Source organism: Odontesthes bonariensis, chromosome 7, assembly GCF_027942865.1.
Source record: "Odontesthes bonariensis isolate fOdoBon6 chromosome 7, fOdoBon6.hap1, whole genome shotgun sequence".
Classification (NCBI taxonomy): domain Eukaryota; kingdom Metazoa; phylum Chordata; class Actinopteri; order Atheriniformes; family Atherinopsidae; genus Odontesthes; species Odontesthes bonariensis.
The window spans coordinates 29999636-30008339 of NC_134512.1; positions in this window are offsets into that span (position 1 = coordinate 29999636).

Genomic DNA, 8704 nt, shown 5'->3' on the forward strand with positions numbered 1-8704 from the left:
GTCATTTCGCTCTTGATACATCTGATCATTGACGTGAAAATGTGCGTAAGCCACTTTTTTTTAGCCTAGAAATCTAGACGCCCCTAGCGGCCACAAATGGAATTTGCTCCGGGGCTAGTCTAGTCACTTGCGGTCGTTTTGCAACGTTCCAAATCAAAACTTGATCGAGCCAATCAAATCGTGAGGAGCGGGGTCGGAGGCCGGGCTACCTAGTGACGACAGAGGTGCGACGTTTCAGTGTGTAGTTCCAGAGAGAGGTAAAAAAAGTTTCATTAGCTAGCTCTCTTTAGCTTTATAGGGAAACGAAGTAAACTTACATCTGAGAGCAATCCCCAGTCAATTGCGAGCATGATGTACCGAAGACAGCGGGCCGATCTTCGTCTCAGAGCTGACAAAACTCTCCGGTAAGGAATTTGAACAGTCAAATTCCGTTAAAGGGGAACTCCGGGGCATTTGAAGCGCGTTTCCATTGCTAGAGGTTGTCAAATACTGATAGTAGGACACAGAGAGGTGCAAATCTGCGCTCCCTGTGTGGAGATCGCACTGTTCGCACAGCGTGTCATGCGAGGCTAATACGTGGTGGCTAAGGGGCAAGCGCTAACCCTTCCACGTAAAACAACAACTTGCACACTGCAGAAACGTCACACCACTTTATAAACCATCCGACAATAAAGTCACAAGCATTACCATCAAAACCATATGCATGGTTCTCACATTACTGGCATGGGGACGTTACAAAACAACTTTATAAACAGCATGTCACTCACCGGCTGGTTGAAGGCTCGCGCATGTGAAAGCCCAAAAGAGTCAATGGACGATAATCCCATATACAAAACAATTATTTTCTCTAGAAAAACTGCGTTCAAGTATTTAAAACATTACAACAATACATGCCCAGTAATATTGTTGTAAGAGCTGACAAAACTCTCCGGTAAGGCATTTGAACGGTCAAATTCCGTTAACGGGACGAGAGTAGTCAAAACGGCTAAACCGGAAGTGCGTTGCTCACTGCGGCTAGCTTTAGCAGCGCCGAATTTGTGGGAACAAAATTGTATTTTGTCAGATTTTCAACACCTTGGGGATCTAAACGACTACTTTCTCGCCTGAAAAGGTTTCAAATGTTGCTAAAGTTTACAGAGTTTAGAGCTTAAGAGAAATCAGCTTTTCAGGCCATAGACTGCAAACCACAATGTAAATTCCGTCACGTTGACTACGTAAAACTTCTTCATCGCTCTGATTGGTTGTTGCGCCATCCTATCCCGCCCACACTGCTATCCAGCGTCACTAGACCCATGTACAGCTTTTTGCTGTACGGGTCTGGCTTGCTAGGCTAACTTTTTTTGTGCGTAGGCACCCTTTGTACATGAGGCCCCAGTTTTCCTGCATATGAACCGTCACTGTCAGCTCATTATTCCTCTCAAACTAATCCGTATGATATAGCTTTCAGAATAATTTGATCTATTTCAGATTCTCTGCTCACCAGTGCTTTTTTAATAGTACTTTTTATTAACTGTTTTGTTGTTTGTCTACTTTTAGTTACTCCCCGTTCATCTATGTGGCAAAAAAATAAACATTCAATGCAAAAAAAATCCCAGTTTGTTTCCAAACTCAAGTCACCGAGGTGGGCCTATTAAGTCAGGCTGACTGGGGAAATTTTTTGCGAAAGTTATATTTCACAGAATGGGTTACTGTGGATACCAACTCATGTTCCAGTTAAGGTCATATTTGGGCTAAGCTGTTTATATGCATATTCATATCGTAATAACTAATACCCCAGCATACATAATTAAACTGGGAACTTTGGATATCATTATAGAAGGAGAACTCAGTGTGACCACAAAATAACATTAAGTAAGGACCCTGAGCAATATGAGCATATCCCTGCACATAATGATGATGTGAGCTTATACCACATGGGAAATGGTGTTTTCATGCCCCAAATGGTTATGCTGAGCCTCCTAAATAATCTTGGGATGTAAACATACATAAAAATAGCTTCATTCTAACCCTAAGCAGTGCATTATTGTTGACATGAACATTTTTTTGGTACTGATGAAATTAAGCACTAATCAAGCCCAGTTGCTCACCGTATGCCAATGCATTTGATTTCATAAATCATATAAGGCTCATCAGTAGTGATGGAGTGGAAAGTTTAGCCTGATTGAAGCGCAGACTTGAATATTTGGTATTTGAGTTTTTTATTTTTATTTATTCATAATCTTTCTAATTTCCAGCAGACTTACATATATCCATCCATCCATTTTCTATATCCGCTTAATCCCTCGGGCGGGGGGGGGGCATTGGGCAAGAGGCAGGGCACACCCTGGACAGGTTTCCAGTCCATCACAGGGCCACACAGAGACAAATAACCACACACAAGCTCACACTCACTCCTAGGGACAATTTCTTTAGCGACACCAATTAACCTAACATGCATGTTTTTGGACAGTGGGAGAAAGCCGGACTACCCAGAGAGAACCCACGCATACAAGGAGAGAACATACAAACTCCACACAGAAAGGCCCCAGCCAGGAGTTGAGCCTGGAACCCTATATGTTTATGTATGTATACCGCTCTGCAAAAAATTAACCACTGGAAAAATTATTAGTTTGACCTCTTACTATTGATATGTATGTGTTTAGTTAAAACTAACATTATGTTTTATTGTATAAACTACTGATATTTCTCCCAAATTTCAAATAAGAATTTTCAGACCTCAAATAATGCAATGAAAACAACTTCAAATTCATCTTGAAACAACACAATACTAATGTTTTGACTTTGGAAGAGTTTAGAACCCTGGAATAACCCTGTCTTTCAATCACAGCTCTCATGCATCTTGGCATGCTCTCCACCAGTCTTTCATATATCTGTGACATTATTATTGGCACAAAAATACAAGCAGTTCATCTATGTTTGATGGCTTGTGACTATCCATATACCTCTTGATCACATTCCAGAAGTTTTCAATGGGGTTCAGGTCTGGAGATTGTACTGGCCATGACAAGGTCTTGATCCGATGGTGCTTCCTCCACACCTTGATTGACCTAGCTGTTATTAAGCATCATGCTGCTGGAAAAAAAAAACATCCTCAGAGTTGGGGAACATTGTCATTGCAGAAGGAAGCAAGTTTTCTTCCAGGATAACCTTGTATGTGTCTTGATTCATGCGTCCTTCACAAAGATGAATCCGCCAAATTCCAGCCTTGCTGAAGCACCTCCAGATCCCCCACCAAATTTCATATTGGGTGCAAGACCCCGTGGCTTGTAGGCCTCTCCAGGTCCGTGTCTAACCATCAGACGACAATTGGATTCATCAGATAAGATGACCGTACTCCAATCCTTATGGTCTTTTGCAAACCTCACCCTGGCTCTTCTTTGGCTTTTTTTTCTAGCTTTACATGATTTTAAAGCTGCCCGTCGTTAATTTTGTCGTCCCTAATGTCTGCTGCTTAACCTTGTTCTTATAAACAGCTATCTAAAAAAAATTAAGAATGGAAGAAACCTGAAGCTCACTGCATCCCTCTGCCAGTTAAAACGGAATTCAACCCTTCTTTTCCAACTCTTTCGGCATAGTCAATGGTTTTGTTTTAAATTCCATTTATTTCTTAGGTACTCCTAGCACTGTTTTTACCATCCAGCTGGTTGGATTGCAAGAGGATAAGATGACAGCAGTTTAATACTTTTCCTCATTAACTAAGATGTGGTTCAGGTGATCACCTTATCGGTACCTCGTTAAGTGGAATGAGGTGTGCTTGGGTTGGAAATCTAATGACACTGGAATGGACTGACTGTCATACATGTAGAGATGCGATTTAGTGCAGAAAAGCTCAATTTAAAAAAGGGAAACAAATATGTACACACACAAAATAAGACACAAAGCAATGAAAAGTAAAGTGTGACAAAACAGATGCACCAAAGAAATGATTCAAAAGCAGGATACATAAGCAATTTTGACAGGGCTTTCTCTTTGAAGTTCAAAAATCGCCCCGAATGTAGGAAAACTCTGAACGTCAATACCGTTTTAGAATGATCAAATAATGATCTGTAAATGCTTTAAACCAGCGGTCCCCAACCGTTTTTGCGCCACGTACCGGTTTAATGTCAGACAATATTTTCACGGACCGGCTTTTAAGGTGTGCCGGATAAATACAATAAAGTAAAATGATACGACCAACACAAAAACTGTGTGAATATAATAATAAACATGAATCCACAGTGTACTTCTATGTAACTTTTAGTTTTGAATACTTCATTGCCTCATTGGTGAGCCGGTCGCCGTATATTATGCAGAGCGGGCTTGGTGCATGGGAATCACCTGTCACGATACATCCATATTTTAAGTAGGTCTCCTGGTATTGTATGTTAAATGCAGCTTTCTTTTTCTTAGTGGTCATAGGCTCTTCTTCTGTCTCCTCACTGGGCCTTTTCCCCTTTGCAAAGAAACTTTTCAAAGACTGTGTTTTACTCATTTTGCTAGCTTGTGGGTTTAATATTAGCATATCACGTGACCGAGACAAGCATCTTGACACGTGTCAAGAGTGAGTCATAGACGGATGTAACGGTGAGAATTCGGTTATTTTTCAAAATAAAACTCAGACTTGGATAATAAATAAAACAGAAATAATGTAAGATATTTATTCTTTCTGTCCGTGGGTTGGGGGCCGCTGCTTTAAACCATTAGTTATATAGATAGATGCATCAATTAGAAGTGGTTTCTGTCACAGCTAGGTGTCTAGCTGCCTCACAAAAACAGAGCCAAGAGCAGACACAGGACGCAGGGAAAAATCAGAGTTAGAACAGAGTTTATTTCCATGTGGTGGGTGCTGAAAGCTAAAGGGATGATCAGAGTAGACGTGGAAATCTGAGAGGGAGATGATTAGTGAGGTTTCCAAATATTAGTCCAGACAATGGGTATGTTTGTCCTTACTTGATCCAGGAGGGAATCCAAAGTGGAGGGGAGGATGCTGGTTGTGGTGCAGACGTTCTGAGTTGGCAGCAGGGTGAGCAGGCAGGTTTGTGGGACAGGCTGGTCGGAGGGGGGTATCCATAGATGCCAGTCCGGGCATAGAATTTAGGGATGGACCGTTTGACACGGACGCTTCGGCGCTTGTTTTTATCTTTGTGAAGCAGAGTGGTTCGGCGCAATGTTCCGGGGCGTGGACCAAATGGCGCTGATCACGTGATTGATTACGTCCAAAGCGCCGAATGCATTGTTTGGTCGAACCACGGTTCAGAGGTCTCTCATCGTTCGAACACTTGGGCGCGCTATTCTCTATAAAAGTAAAATTAATCTCAAACAACGTTTCCTGACCAGTTCTAGTGCCCTGTCAGAATTTAATTCAATTCATTGCTCTTTGCCATGACTTCTGGCAAGAAACGTTCTGTGGCTTGGGATCACTTCACCTTGGTTTCTCCTAATAAGGTAATACTATTGTACAATATACTATTGTGTAATGTAAGATGTTTGCTTGTTTTTGTTTTTTCAAGTGTAAATATATGCTTTATTATCATTATGGGTATGCATGCTAATATAGTTCTCTTCTTAAAATAAGAGGGCAGCACATTTAAGAATCTAAGTTATGTAGGACAATACATTAATTTTGGACTTGTTTATTTAGCGCATATCACAAACAAAGCGCTTACGGCCATTATTACACAGCTGTATCCCGTGTACCAAACGCCTCTCTGTTTGTTTTCTGACAAAAAGGTGTGTTTATTACGCAAAGTGTCTCTGAATTATTTAAAACAACTAAAGTGTACTATTATTCTTAGCTATTGATGATCTTTAAATTGAAGTAGGTTTGTCCTTAATTTTAAAAAGTAATTGTTTATCTCTTTCTTTTCTGTCTATTGAAGGTGCAATGTTTGATTTGCCCACAAGAACTGGTATTTCATGACAACACATCCTCCATGATGGGACACCTCCAGTCCATCCATCATGTTGAGACCCCTCAGACAACAAACCAAACCTTCAATCCTCCTTCTGCCGGTAATTATTTATTATATGATGTGGATGGTGGGTGCAAACAGTCACATAACAGAGAGCTCATTGATTAGTTTAGTGGCTTTTGCATCCGAAGGTTATGAGTTCAAATCCAGCATTTTACAAGTTTGCCCTGCGTTTATTTTCTTGATATGCTGAATTTTATTTTTGTAGTGTCAAGGAAGCAAAAGCTTGATTCTGCATTGGTGGATATGGATGCGCAACCATTTTCCATTGTGGAAGATGAAAGTTTCAAGGTACGGTGGCTAGTAGTTCTATAGCATTTAGAGCGTCAATACATGTTTACTTAATGTGCTGTATTTCATTTAATGTCACCCTTAGGCCTTTGTCAACCTTTTGGACCCCACTTACATAATTCCTTGTAGGAAACGCCTTGAGGACAATGGTGGAGGACAAGTACAAGGCAACGAAGAAGAAGGAGTTCTTAGTGAGCAGGGCCTCTGCTGTCAGCCTGACAGCTGACATGTGGACGCCATTAACATGGACGCCTACTTGGCTGTAACCTGCCATTTTATCACTGAGGAGGTAAGTACCTGCTGCTTTGTGTATTGCTGTGGTTCATGTCTCTCACTCTGATTTTGCACATTGTAGGTGGAGCTGTCCTGTGTGGTCTTGGGGGTTCAAAAGTTTCCCCAAACCGACACTGCAGCTCACTTGGCTGAGGCCAAACATGTCCTCATGGAAGAGTGGGACATTAAAGGGAAGGTAAGACACCAATAAAAGACAAGATTATCCTGCAATATTGTCTACTACTAACTGACGGAGCAGATTTGTGAACATGTTGTAATCTTTCCTCCAGGTGACAGCCCTGGTCACAGACTGTGCTGCCAACATGGTTGCATGTGCTAATCTACTGCATCTTCAGCACATGTGTTTTGCACATGTGCTGAGGCACTGGGTCACCCACAAGGTGTTATACCCACACCTTAACAAGCTGGCAACGAACTTTTTGTGCACACCAGCTTCCTCTGTGCCCTGTGAGAGGATTTTCTCCAAGGCTGGCGAAGTCGTCAGCCAAAGAAGAAACAGGCTGAAACCCAGCACAGTTGGCTCCTTTGTATTCAGCCACACGTTTCTAAGTTTATTTTATTTTTTTTAATTTTATTTATTTATATATATACACATATATATATATATATATGTATATGTATGTGTGTGTGCATATGTCTGTTTGTGTGTATGTGCTAGGGCGGGGCTGCTTTTAAAGATGTATAGCACTTTGTGCTACATTTGTAATGTATAAAAGGGGTTTATAAATAAAGTTTGATTTGATTTGATTTGATAAAATCCTGTTTTTAAATAAAAATCTGTGAAATGCATCCCATGCAGTCATTTTAGCTTGGCCCTGTTTCATAAGCACACCCCCCTCTCACTTTATACTTATTATTCACAATGTAACACAAGCACTTCTCACATAAATCACAAATTGTTTTGTTTTACGCTTTTTATTTTGTACATATCAAAGTATAACAAGGACAAGGAGGCTGGTTGAAGCAGATGATACTTGCAGTGCACCATCAGATGTCACTGTTCTGTGTGGTTTCAAAGCCCTGAAACTTTGGTTCATTTTCTGGCACAATCAGATGAACGCTGTGGAAGCTTCATGGGGCTTCAGCTGCCATCCCTAATACAAATCCAAAGCTTGGAGAGTGGACAAAGGAAACAGCACTCACAGAAACAGGAAGGGAAGGTCAGCGTGAGGAGTTTGACTTGAAATAACACAGCAGCCGGCCTAATTACCACTAGAGTAGTGAAACAATTTGGCACAGACTGGTTTCTCCTACAGCTCCTAAAAGAGTGTCCTGATGAGGTCAGATGAGGAACAGGTTTGGAATCAGGAGCAATCCAGACTTCGCCCCCCGAGCTCCCAGGAAACCTTCCCAGCCCCACTAAAAGACTCAGAAACCACAGCAAAACAACATGGCCAAGCATGATCTCGAAAGTTTGTCCTGCTAATTAGCAGAGGGCGCTGTATTATTAACCTCTCAGTAAAATAGGCTAATATTGCTACTAATATGTTAGTGACATTGCTACAAAAATGGACTAAACTCGCGAGAAAAGCCCTCCTAGGAGGAAAATCCCGACGCCAACAGGTATTGAATCTTGAAAGTATGGAGGTTTTTATGCTGTAAAAAATATAGAAATGAACAAAGACCACTTGCTGACTTTGTACAAAGCAGCTGTCTTACTCTACAACAAATTCTGTTTTTTTACAGTTCAGAAAGTGACAGGCTTAATCCCCCGATACATAAAACCCTGAAATTTAAAATACATTGGCTTTGGCTTAGGTGTAAATTAACGTTTAAATTAACGTATAAACACAATAAGTGCACAGTTAAGATATGAGTTAATAAATGGAAAAAGAAATGACAAACTAACAGTTGTACAAAAAGCTGCACCTACTGGTCGAAATAAGAATTATATGAAGCACATCAGTTCTGAAATTCATGGCTCAATAGATTTCACTTTTACTTTTTGTTGCTGGTCATAACCTTGTGTTATAGATTTTGAATCAATGCTTCCTTGTTAATGCAAGAGTTACTGACAGTCATGTCTGAAAAGATATTATCAGTTTTTCCATGCAGTCAGTGGAGAAACGACATTAAGCTATACAGTTTACTTGCTTTCATCAAACATTTATGTGGTCTACAGGATCTCTGTAACCTCACTTTATCTGAGCTATCAACAAAAAAGTTTA